This window comes from Camelina sativa, chromosome 9 (assembly GCF_000633955.1).
Source record: "Camelina sativa cultivar DH55 chromosome 9, Cs, whole genome shotgun sequence".
Lineage (NCBI taxonomy): Eukaryota > Viridiplantae > Streptophyta > Magnoliopsida > Brassicales > Brassicaceae > Camelina > Camelina sativa.
In genome coordinates this window covers 4,845,295-4,859,629 of record NC_025693.1, presented here as the reverse complement: position 1 = coordinate 4,859,629, position 14,335 = coordinate 4,845,295, and positions in this window count along the sequence as shown.

The window sequence follows — 14,335 nt, the reverse complement described above, 5'->3', positions numbered from 1 at the left end:
CTATTAGTCCCGCGCAAAACTGCCACAATTGTTGATCCCCAGACAATCTTGTTTATCTTCCCAAACACTCCTCAATCTGGTTACAGTAATCATCTATTGACCCTGTATGTCGCATATTACATAACTCTCCCACGAGATTCACCGCATCTGCTCGCCCAAACCTACTTTTGCATATTCGTTTAAACTCGGTCCATCCAAGCCTATGTTTAGTCAGCCTCCGCAGATTGTGGTTCCAATGATACACTTCTCCAGTTAGTACAAAGTAGCTTGACGTACTCTTGCATCATCATTAAACACTCTCTGATCCTCAAAATAATCTTCACATTTTTGTAATCATTCCACCGCATTAGTTGTACCATCATAGAGTGGAAACTCCGTCTTAGATGGTGGCACCATAATCTTCTCGTTCTCTTTGCCACCACTTTCTCTTCCCTCCACCAAACTTCTCATCGAACCAATTTTCTTTTGCATCTGATATCTCCTGTTGGGTAACTTGATGCCTCACAGGCCATATCATCTCCAATCTGCCGCACAGCCCACTCTCCACCTCCATCAGTCACTCGATGGCCTCTTTCCCTTCCCATCGAGCGTTTTGACCATGGACCACCTGCTCTGCATCCGTCGATAAGAGCTGCACTGCTATTTTGCTTCACCTTAGACACAAAAGTTGTTTCTTTCTCCACCATCTCATCCCCACCTACAGCCGCATAAAGGGCTTGAGATCTGTTGGATTTCTCTTCCTTCTCAGCAGCTAGGGCTGCTTCTAACTTCTCCTTTCACGAATCTCTTCCACCAACGCCTTTGTTTGTTGAAGTCCCTCTTGTTGTGAAGCCATCGTCATCTCCAAGGCCTCCTCCTCTCTTGGAGCTCTACCATGGTCTCCGTTAGCTGCTTCAAACCCTCATTAATCTCTGCCTCCTTAAATAATTTCTTAAATTGAGAAATTGTTATTGGCTCTTCTCCCATCGGATCAGAAAACGGCTTTGATACTGTAACTCCCCGACAACCACCTCAATGTGAGCCCCATTTCCACTTTTAGTCCATGAGCCCACCTTTCTTAATGGACCTCACGTTCTCTCACTAGGGCCGTGAGCTGATCCATATCCAACAGTCGGTTTGCTATGTCTGGGAGGCATTAAAGACTTGTTTAGCATCCTTATAAATCACCACATGATCTTTCCTAGTGTTTTGTCTTCACCCATACAGTTTCGACAATCACTTCTCGGAAGTTCACCCATCCTGAGACTACTCCAGCTTAAGCACGCTAATTAAATCTTGAGTTCTCTCAGGACCCTTGACCGAAAAGATAAGTGCACCTTGGTGACACAGGTGGCCAAATCGATTCTTTTAACCCTCTCCACAAACCAAAGTGTCACAATTCACCCCCACTAACAGATCGCAACAAGGGTGTGAGTCCACTCGACTCCACACTCGTATGTGTTTGGCTCTATTACCACTTATAACGCCCTGACCGCCACCTTTTAGTGAGCCCTATTTCAACTCCCATTCCATGGGCCCACCTTCCTTAATGGTCCTCACGTCTTCTCACTAGACCCGTGAGCCCATCCATATCCGACGGTCGGTTTGATACGCTTGGGAGGCTTTAAAGAATTGTTTACCATCTCTACAAATCAACACATGATCTTTCACAGTGTTTTTTTCTCACTCGCACAGTTCCGACAATCATTTCGTGGAAGGTCATCCATCCTAAGACTACTCCAGCTCAAGCACGCTTAACTCTGGAAGACCCTTGAAGGAAATAATAAGTGCACTTTGATGACATAGGTGGCCAAATCAATTCTTTTTAAACCTGTCCGCAAACCGTAGTGTCACAGATACCAAGATGTTATGAGCCATAATTCATGTAGTAACTGGAGCTGTGATTGAAACTAGAACGAAAGGTTTAAGCCAAACATTCCCTTTAAACCAAGTCTCTTTCTAGAGAATTAGGTTAATTATTGGAGGTTTCCCTCTTATTGATGTTTTCAGTCTCCTTTCGTAGAGAACTCTTATAAACAACTTATTCTAATTTAAATAATTTAAAATACCAAAAAATAATATAATAATAAAAGGAAATCCTAATAACCAACTAATAAGACCATAACATGTATCAAGTACATATATTATGAAGGTTATTATTATCATCAGATTCATATGAACCAGTACCAGTTCTAGAGAAATTTTGGTTATAATAGCAAACCTACTTCCCTTTGGTGCATGGACACACACAAAATTTGTAACTAGTCTTAACATTAGTATTCCTCGGAAATATCATGATTTGCAAGTTTTAACATTGTCCGAACAATCAGATCTCCTAACTTGCAATGCGAAAGTTCAACTTCATTCTCTACGACAATGCTAAGATAAAGTTTGTATTTTCAATATGTAGTAGTTCTTTTCAGAGTGATGAATTTCAATTTTCACACAAAATTTCTAGTCTTCCTTGATGAAAGGAACAACCAATCCATCTTCATGAAATTGATTTAAATTAATCATGTTAGCTCTCAATCCATCGACCATATAAACATTTTAGAGTTCGGGTTAAGTGATCTCTCCGCAAGTGATATATTTGCCTTTCTCTTTTTACCTTTTGCCCCATCTCCAAAAGTAATGACCACATGAATCTTCCTTAGAGTTTTGTAGATTCTCTTGTAAAGATACCAAATCTTCTTTCCTGACTTCTGTTCTGGCTCAGCTGTGCAGGCAACTTGACAATATAAATTTTTTTCTAAGTCCAAACCTGATTGACTAGTTTTCTATCTCTTTCTAGAATACATGCTTTATTCAACAAGCTCTTTTTCTCATTAATTAGCGATAACTCTTTGATCAGAGCATTAGTCTATTTTCCAATGTCAAAGCAGACTCTCATTAGTTTGGGTACTCAAGATAACTCCATTTTCTTCCTCTTCTATATTACCCAAGTAAGATACAAAGTTATTGAAACTTTCTTTTTCGTCAAGCTCATCTACTTCAATATCACTTTCATTCCATGTTACATAAGACTATTTTTTACTAGTCATTCCAAGACAATCAGCTCTTGTATGATTGTTGGGCCCAGATTCCCCACTAACATACATGGATCCTCTGTCAAATTTTATTACCAAGAGAGGAATAACACGTGTGATCACCCGAGGTGCCAGAGGAAGAAAAGCCCGAGAAACAAGATGGCCCTGCTTAGAGAAATACGAAGTGTTCATGAGTTCTGGAGAGCTCGTGAAGATGAAGTAAACAAGGCAAAAGAGTTCCGAGATGGGCCTTGAGATAAAGGGACCAAGGAAGATCTAGTCAATTTGAATTCCGAACGTTATAAAGTAAATGCATGAATGCATTAATGAAAAATTATATAATTGAATGCCTAAATAATTGCTTGTTTTAGTATAAATACAAAATTTTGTACACCTCAGGAGGGGACTTTTTGGATATTTATACAATACATTTCTTAAGCAATTTATATATTTTCAAATATTTTATTTTTTTTATCTAAAGTAACTTCAGTTTTTTGTTATTCTCAAGATATTCAATTTCTTTGACCATTAAAATCATTGAGTGTGGGATCCGACATCCACAATAACCATAGCCATTACATTCATGACATTTTTACAAGCTTCTCCTCTTGTTAGACATTCAGACTTAAGATAACCAACGCCCTCACACTCAACACATTGACAGACATTCTCCTTATCTAACTTAGTTCTAGCATGTGTTGACATGTCGATTTGTTTACCTTTCTCCGTGCGTTGAAAATACTTCGTCACAATCATACCCACTTTGTCTTCCACCACTTGGCCAAGTCAGCTCTCACCTCCTTGACAAGTCACATTATCCTCTCTACCTCTGCGCCATGTTAGCTCCCGCGTCCATCACAACTTACATAAACTTGATGTGTTTTGATGCAATTTCTTGATCCAAACAACGAGCTATGTCCAAAATCTGCATCTTCACTATGGGCATGTGTATTTGAGCAAAATTCTTCTTGTATGAAAGACCTTCTATATAGTGCAAGTAAGTTAGAAATGAATTAATCAAATTGAAAAGTATATTTTGGATATGTTTTGTTCGAGTTAGATAGTTTGTATAACAAATACAATCATAATAATTAATTAATCATTGTAAAATTCATTTTAAAGACCATCTATACCTTTTTTTTTGTCAATTATTGGGCCACAACTGGCCGACCCATTAGCCAAATTCTTACATTCATAGGAGCCGAGACTCGATTCCGGGTGTGGTGGTGCCTTCTACAAATGGACTTACCTCCTGCCACTGCACTAAGATCACTTCACAAAGACCATATATACTTATGTAGTAAAATAAATATTTTCTTCATGTTAAGAAAATAAAACACTTAATTGGTTAGAGGGAAAGCTGAAACAGGACAGGTTGGAGATCTTCAACTCATGGCTGATGATTTTACATAAATAATAGTGGTTCATAATTTGTTACCTCAATTATTTATTGCAAACTGATATTAATAGAAAACAAGAAACTTTAAATGCAAAAATTGATTATTTAAACTCCTTAAAAAAAATCAAAAATATAACAAGAGATCTTATATACATCTCTACAAGAAAAAGAAAAGGAAAAATGAAAAATCTCACAATCTTCCTCTTTTTTTTTGGTCTTTTGTATGTTGGGCTTGTATCCGGTGTCAGAACAAACTCAAAAATAAAAAAACTATCTGGATGAGATGCTTTTCTAAAGAAGATGTATTGGGCCCAACAATAATACCAAACAGAGGAGAATTTGTAAATAATTTTTCTCCTAACGTTTTTGATAGGACCCGTTCTATGTGTACAATAAAATAAGGACCTGAATTTAAACGTATTATAAATTTTAGAGCATTTAAAAGAGATCGTTTTTGGGATTGGAAAGTCAGAGAAGATGAGATCTATTTAAAAAGAACCAACTATCCATTTACTAACAGTACAAAAGATCTGCATAAAGAGCTAGATTGGATAGTATAAGATACTATCTATATACTAGGAGGCACTACAATAAAATGTAAATAAACCTTTTTGATGTATGATTCTATCATTTACTTTGTAAACTTTATTTGTTAGTCATTCTATTATATGTGAATATAAAATAAAATTTTGGGATATTCAAACTATATAAATTTTATTATGAGAATTTTGTCATTTTGTACAAAGAAGCTCATTGTTCAAGTTAACTTAGAATAGTTGCTTTGTCCGTATTAAAAAGAGTTGTTTTTTGGTAATAGACCGTCCCAACAAATATTATAAATAAAACAATTACACATGGACACATTTTGGATAAATAGATCCAAGTTCATCCTCAATACAAATCAAAACACTAAGAAAAGATTAGAAAAATGTTAGAACAGGCTGTTGACAAAAAAATAAAGAACGTTAGAACAAAAAACAAAATTTCTTTAAATGAGATACCAAAATTTCTTCAAATAAGATACCAAAATATTGAAAGAAAATGAACAAAAATTTTGTTTACAAGTTTTGGACTGAAGAAGTTTTTTTTCTTTGTGGATTCATTATAATAAGCTGAATTAAAAATAATGGATTTGCACTATATATTTTTTGTATTTAAATAAATTAAATTTACAGGGTTTTGGTTGTTGTTGTGGATTCATACAAATAATCTGAATTAAAAACTAACGAATTTACGCGATCACTTTTTAAAAACAAAATTTGATTTACAGGTTTTGGACCGAAGAAGCTACTTTCTTTGTTCAATTCATTCATTATAATAAACTGAAGTGATAATATAATTTTATTTTCTTTTATCAATAGTTGACCCATACTTTTATGGGTTAATTAAGAGAATACCACAATTTTGAAAGTTATTTAAGAGAATACCACAACAACATTTTTTCATTGGAAAATACCATAGGGCCCACGTTTTTTTTGGAGTGAAAAGACTTAATCGCCCTTTTCTGTTTTAGTGTTAGATAGAAAGAGTGAAATATTTTGTGTGATTTTTTAAAATAACATGTAATATTTATATTTTACATGTTATATTGAACTAAATAACGTTTAATTGTAAACCCAAACCGACAAATAATCTCGTTTTAATTGTAAAATCTAAATCCTAACCATCTAATTTCGTTTTAATTGTAAAATCTAAACCCTAACCATCTCATTTGTGAACCCAAACCGACATATAATTTCGTTTTAATTGTAAAATCTAAACCCTAACCATCTTATTTGTGAACCCAAACCGACATATAATTTCGTTCTAATTGTAAAATTTAAATCCTAACCATTTCATTTGTGAACCCAAATCGATATATAATTTCGTTCACAAAACAAAAATTACATGATATTTAAACAAATAACATGTAATATATGTAATGGGTATAAAAGTAATTGTATATGAGGAGAGAGAATGCACTGTGGGTCCTATGGTAGTTTCTTAAATACTTTTGAAAATTGTGGTATCTAGTGCATATTCCCTACTTTTATTCTTGGATCCGCCCATGCACAGTACATATTAAATTTGTAATACAAAGTTATGAATCATATCTAAATAAAATGTTTGTTGCAATTTTTCCTTTGATGAGACTTTTCATTTTGCCTTTAACAAAATTTTATTATATAACTTACCTACTTGAGTACAAATTATATAATTGAAAGTCTAAATTGTCCCATTAGACTAACTAAACTCTTGTCTTTGTTGACCTCAACTATTTAGTTCTTTATCTTCTTCATCCCGTGAAGGATCCCAATTGTTAAGGTATAGAAAACAACCAACACATGATTATACTTAGAAAGACGCAAAAGAAACGCTCTTCTACTCAATCTTATTAATCAAATTGTGACAACCCGTCCCGTGGACCCCACTAGCCTCACTGCTAGCCCGCTAGCCTCACTGCTAGCCGCCCAAACGGACCCCAAGCTAGTCCTGCAGGGCATCGATCCTAACCCCTCACCGGGCAAATGGAACTATTCATCCAAATCCACAGTAGGTTATTGGTGCGCCAGGCGTTCCTCGAACCCTGGTCCCCACCCTTTAACAACCTTCCCACATGACAAGCTGTCACCAGAGGTTAGGATCGATGCCCTGTAGGGCCAGCTTGGGGTCCGTTGGGGTGGCTAGCAGTGAGGCTAGTGGGGTTCGCACGACAGGTTGTCATATAAAAATTGATTTTTATGTGACAACCCGTCCGTGGACCCCACTAGCCTCACTGCTAGTTGCCCCCATAGGCTGGCCCTGCAGGGCATCGATCCTAACCAATCATTGTGGATGTCCAAATCCACCAGTAGGTTATTGGTGCATCAGGCGTTCCTCAAACCCTGGTCCCCACCCTTTAACAACCTTCCCACAGGACAAGCTGTCAGCAATTGACCTTCGGGCCTATGGGGGCAAGCTAGCGGGGGGCTAGTGGAGTCAACGAGACGGGTTGTCACACAAATGTTAATGAATATAAGATTGAATCTAAGCACTCTTCTCTATTATATCTAAACACACATTTGTGTAGATCTAAGATAACTACCTAACACTCACCTTCGTAGCTTCTTTATCAGCCTTGAAATTTTACAATTTTGCCACAATGATTCTCTAGTGTTCAAACCTTTCTGCGGCTAACCCTATACCTTTTATACTAAGCCTCTCAAGATCCTAACAAGAATATCTTCGAGTATCCTTCTTTAGGCAATGGCTTGCTCCCCCAATGTCAAACGTCGAGGCAAATATTCAACATATATTCCCGCCATATTTTGACTCTATCTTCAAAGCTGAATCATTAAATTCCCATGACACATCACCTCTTCCAATCTTGCTCTAACACATCAGCTCTGCTTCCTTGTCTGGACTCGTAGGTCTGCGGTATGATGCAGAGTCATGTTTCATCACAGCTCTCTGTTCCGCATAACGAGCTGTTCTAGCAACTGCATCTTCAAACAAGACACTTCCTATAAAAAAAGTAATTAAAGAACATATATATTAAGGAATTTTCTTCACTAAATCTTAACTCGAAACAATGCAAAATCCTTGAACAAAGAAAGAACCAAATCTGATGATCAGGAGCTTATCGGGTGTTGAATAAACTAAGTTAGAAGTAATCCTATTCTTAACTAGATTGTGTTTTACTAAAGAGATAAGGATGAGTTTAGTTTAGGAGTTATCTAAACAAAGGTTTTCCAAGTAGGAATAGGATTGGTGTTTATATAAATAAGGATGTTGAGTTGTGACATACCTTAAGAGAGATTTGAGATAGAGAGATTAAGGTTTTGAGTGATTTTCCTTAATAAGAAAGAAGAGTTGTTATTTTGAAGTTTAATCTCAAAGCTTGAAAACAATAATTGGTATCAGAGCTTCCGACGAGTATCAAAGATGGGAGATCTTACCGTCTCAACCATCACACCAAAAGAAGGAGGAGGGTCTCCTTCTATCTCATGTCCGATGCTGAATACAGTCAACTATACCGTGTGGGCCATGAAGATGAGGATTGCCCTTAGAGTTCATAAAGTTTGGGAGGTCATAGAACCAGAGTCTGCAACAGATGCCATCAACGCAGACAAAAACAACATGGCGATTGCTTTACTTGTTCAATCCATACCTGAATCACTTACCTTGCAAGTCGGCGAACTTGACTCGGCGAAGAAGATGTGGGAAGCAATCAAGGCAAGACATGTAGGAGCAGAAAGGGTGAAAGAGGCTCGTCTGCAGACTCTTATGGCCGAGTTCGATCGTCTTCACATGAAGGACACTGAGAAGATAGACGATTTCGTGGGAAGATAATCTGAGATCTCAGCCAAGACGGCTGCACTGGGAGAAAACCTTGAAGAGTCAAGGATGGTGAAGAAATTTTTAAAGTGTCTTCCAAGGGCAAAATTTATACACATGGTTGCATCGTTGGAGCAAGTATTGGATCTCAACACATGGTTGCATCGTTGGAGCAAGTATTGGATCTCAACACCACAAGCTTTGTGGATACTGTTGGACGCTTGAAAGCGTATGAAGAACGAATCTCAGAGGAAGAAGACACACAAGAAGACCAAACCAAGTTACTATATGCGAACATGGAGGGACAATCTAACTAATCAAACCGTGACTACAGTGGAGAATATCGAAACAAAGGACGAGGTGGAAGATCTTTTTTTAGAGGTAGAGGTCGTGGGCGTTTTGGTGGAGGACGAGGCTTTGGCGGAGGTCGAGATATGTCAAAGATAACATGCTTCCGTTGCGATAAGACCGGACACTTTGCCTTTAACTGTCCAGACCGACTGCTTAAGTTACAAGAGACACATGAGGACGAGAAAAGTGAAACACAAGACGCTGACGAACTTATGATGCACGAGGTTGTGTTCTTGAATGAAGAACGATTCATACCAAGCAAGTTTGAAACAAACACAAGGGAAGAGAACATCTGGTACCTGGACAACGGAGCCAGTAATCACATGACTGGAGATCGACGCTACTTTGACTCGATTGACACTGCTATCACTGGCAAGGTACGCTTTGGAGATGATTCTCGAATTGATATTAAAGGTAAAGGCTCCATTGCTTTCACTGATATGTAGGGAGAGCCACGAGTGATGACAGACGTGTATTACATACCAAATCTGAAAAGCAACATTAGAGGAGGTATCTTAACTATGCATGATCAACACGGGAAATTGCTTGCAAAAGCTGAACGGTCATTCAATCGCCTCTACAAGGTAAGAATGGGGATCAGAGATACTACGGTTAGAGAAAATTCAAGCCTTCATCTAGCTCAAACAAGCGAGGCCAGTAAGTGGCATGCGAGATTAGGACACATTAACTCGGCCACATTAAAGTCCATGTTTGATAAAAAGATTGTTCAAGGTACTACGGATGTCAAGTTTGAGAAAGAAATTTGTGGTTCATGTTTACTTGGTAAACAAGTGAGACGCGTCTTCCCACAAGCAACCTCATATCGCGCAAGTAAGGCACTGGAACTGGTTCATGGGGATCTTTGTGGGCCTATAACTCCAGGCACAGCTGCAGGAAACAAGTATATCTTTGTTCTCATTGATGATCATACACGTTACATGTGGACTACTTTGCTAAAGGAGAAAGGAGAAGCCCTTGGGAAGTTTAAAATTTTTAAATGAATGGTAGAGCAAGAAACAGGGGAGCGTATACAAACATTCAGGACTGACAGAGGGGGAGAATTTGTTTCACATGAATTCAACACCTTCTGTGAGAATTCTGGGATCAGAAGACACCTCACTGCCCCGTATACTCCCCAGCAAAACGGAGTCGTTGAGAGGCGCAATCGTACCTTGTTGGAGATGACCAGAAGCTGCTTAAAACACATGCGCTTACCAAACTACATGTGGGGAGAGGCTATTCGACATTCAACTTATCTATTGAATCGGATAGCTATGAGAGCTTTGTAGGACAAAACACCGTACGAGATGTATAAGAGCAAGAGTCCAAACATCGGGCATTTACGAGTTTTTGGCTGTATTGGATATGCTAAGGTGGATAAACCTCACTTACGGAAGCTTGAGGACAGGTCAAGGATGCTCATTCACTTGGGAACCGAACCAGGCTCAAAGGCGTATAGACTGTATGATCCACAGAAACGGAAGATAGTGGTTAGCAGAGATGTGGTATTTGATGAAACAAAGGGCTGGAACTGGAGTGCAGAAAGATCAGTGTCTGAGACTGAGAATAATGGTAACTTTAGTATAACTCTTGGTGAATTTGGCAATCATGGGATTTTTGATGAGATGAAGAGTACTGAGAATGTCGAAGCAGAGCACAGACTCGAAAGAGAGGAAAACAGAGGAATTATAAGCAGAACAGAGGAAATTGATGCAGACACAATAAACAAGGAGGAAGACACTTCGATAAGTCTTCAAAGGTCTACGAGACCGTCGTCAAGACCTAAATATCTTGAAGATTATGTTCTAATCACGCAAAAGGAGTGCTTAGAACTAGTGAAGGAAGAAGGGGAAACATTGCTTTTGTGTCTCAATGATGAACCGAGAACTTTTGGAGAGGCAAGTGAGACCAAGGAGTGGATTATGGCATGTAAGGATGAGATTCACTCAATTAATAAGAATCACACATGGGATTTGGTTGAGCTACCTGCAGGTGTGAAGCCGATAGGCTTAAAATGGGTTTTAAACTCAAGAAGAATGCTGATGGTGTATAAACAAACATAAAGCACGTCTTGTTGCTAAAGGATACGTACAACAGCATGGGGTTGACTTTGAGGAAGTATTCGCCCTGTTGCTCGACTGGAGACCATTCGACTCCTTGTTAATCTTGCAGCGTCCAATGGTTGGGAAGTGCACCATCTTGACGTTAAAACGACATTCCTTCACGGTGAGCTAAAAGAAACAGTGTATGTCGACCAACCAGAGGGGTTTGAAGAAAGAGGAAAAGAGAATAAGGTGTACAAGCTGAATAAAGCTTTATACGGTCTAAGACAGGCTCCAAGGGCGTGGAATAACAAGCTCAATGAGATACTCTGTGAGCTAAAATTCAAGAAATGTTCTAAAGAACCGTCTGTATATCGAAAGGAGGTAAGTGGTGAGCGTCTTGTGGTGGCCGTGTACGTTGATGATTTGTTTGTTACAGGAACAAACAAAGGTATTATTAGTCAATTTAAGAAGGAGATGGCCACAAATTTTGATATGAGTGATTTGGGAAAGCTGACATATTACTTGGGAATTGAAGTCTGTCAACATGAGGGAGGAACTACTTTGAATCAAAGGCGATATGCTCTAAAAATTCTTGAGGAAGCTGGCATGAATGACTGTAATCCTGTACACATCCCGATGGAGACAGGATTAAAGCTGGACAAAGCGTTGAAAGAAGAAAGGATCGATGCCACTAGCTACAGGAAAAATGTTGGCTGTCTGCGTTATCTACTGCATACGAGACCTGACTTGTCTTATTGTGTGGGTGTGTTAAGTCGATTTATGCAGGACCCTAGGACTTCTCATGGAGCTGCTATGAAGAAGTGTTTGAGATATTTGAAGGGAACAGTTAATCTCGGTCTAACGTTTGGTCGTGGAAGAACAAGGGTACCACGGTTAGTAGGATATTGTGATAGCAGTCATAATGTCGATCCTGTTAGCATAAGCTTGAAGATAGCTTGAGGTGCAAGCTATACTAATCCTACCAAGTTATGGAATTAGGATTAGCTCTATTTAGGAGTTATCTAAATATGTTAGTTTAGCGGTTTAGAATAGGAAAATTCTATTGGTGCAGAAATGGAAAGTTGTCAACTCTAGGGTTGAGCAGTTGTTATAAATACCAAGAGGGTGTTTCATGAAGACTTGCGCGTCTAGGGTATTCTCGAGAGATGCACACAAGGTGTGTGGCGTCATCCCACTATTGCTTGATATGATATACAATTGTAATTGTAATTGTAATCATGTTATAGTGGATTTGTTCTAGACTAGGTCCCGGGGATGTAGGTTATCCGAACCCCGTTAACAAAGCTTGTGTCTTGTTTACTATTATGCTCTTCCATACACTAACACGAACATCTTTTCTTTTCCATCCAAAAGAGAGATCAAATACTTCAACCTTGATAATGCAGATCATATCTCACTTGTCTCTTCCTTTTTTTGTTTCTTTCCCATCAGCTCTATTTTTCTCTGTCATCTCTTTTAATCTCTTCAATCACACAATTTTCTTTATGAACTTTGTTAATCACACATACCTGTTTACAAGCTGACAAGATAATCCACTCTTATGAAATTATGCTCTCCAACCTAATCTTCAATATATTTCTTCACAACTTCTTGTTTTGAGACAAAACAAAAAACAGATCCTAACGATGGCAAGAGCACTACAGGACACATATTCTATCTTGGAGAGAGCCCGATCACTTGGTGTTCACAGAAGCAGGACACTGTTGCTTTGTCATCATGTGAAGCTGAGTTTATGGCAGAAACATAAGCAGCAAGACAGGCTATTTGGTTGCAGGATTTACTTGAAGAAGTTAATGGAGAACCATGTGAGAGGGTTACGATTCGGATAGACAATAAGTCAGCCATTGCTCTAACGAAAAATCCTGTCTTTCACGGGCGTAGTAAGCACATTCACACCAGGTATCATTTTATCAGGGAATGTGTGGAGAGCGGACAAGTGGAGGTGGTTCATATCCCCGGAAATGAGCAGAAGGCGGATATACTAACCAAGGCACTAGGAAGGAACAAATTCAAGGAAATGAGGGAGCTCATAGGCATGAGAGAGATTGCAGAAGAAGACTTCAAACTTAGGAGAGATAATGTTGAATAAACTAAGTTAGAAGTAATCCTATTCTTAACTAGATTATGTTTTACTAAAGAGATAAGGATGAGTTTAGTTTAGGAGTTATCTAAACAAAGGTTTTCCAAGTAGGAATAGGATTGGTGTTTATATAAATAAGGATGTTGAGTTGTGACATACCTTAAGGGAGATTTGAGATTGAGAGATTAAGGTTTTGAGTGATTTTCCTTAATAAGAAAGAAGAGTTGTTCTTTTGAAGTTTAATCTCAAAGCTTGAAAACAATATCGGAACCGTGAATTACTTAGCTATTACCAGCGAAAAAAAAGAAGGGTTATGAACGTATTAACAGAAGCTGGATCTTTGAGGAAGGTGGAAATAGGGTTGCGCCAAATAAAAGCCTCACCGAACACAACTCACCAGAAATGTTATGATACGTTCAAAGTAAAATCCTCGGAGAAATTACTACAGAAATTACTACAGCTTGAAAATATCTCGTCTGACTCAGCTTGCATATTTACTAAATTCTTTGTTTTCGTTTGTCAAGGTCTTTGAACACGGTTACTAAGTCAAAATAATTTAATTTGTTTCTCATCGATCTTTTTATTTGCCATATTTGACGTTTTTGGCTGCTTGGGGCAAACATCTATTCAGGGTCTAGGATTAGCTAAAATCTTGTCCAACCATAATTGATAATTGACTTAAATATAATTAAGAGTCATCCGACTAATTTTAACGATGAACCAATACATGTTACACATGATAGAAAATGGTTGGTCTATTAGATGTTCAACTGGAACTCGACAATTATCTGGATGGATTCAGCTGGCTTTTTCAAAGACCATACAACACAACCACCTGACAACGGTCCCAATCCTTCTTGCCAGATTCCTCCAGTCCGATGTCGAAGTCTAGTCAATACCTACAAGACCAAGCTGTCTTTGTCAATTAATTTTATAGAATACAAGTGCAATACAATCTCGCGATGGGATAACCTTTGCTAATCTGGTACTTACAAATTCAAATATTTATTTTTGTCAACCACAGATTGAATAGTCTCCGATGATTGGTACCTCCTCAACTATTAAATAGCAAACTTATATTAATAGACAAAAAAAAGAAGAAATAAGCTATTTCATTCCAAAAAAAGAGAGCTTTAAA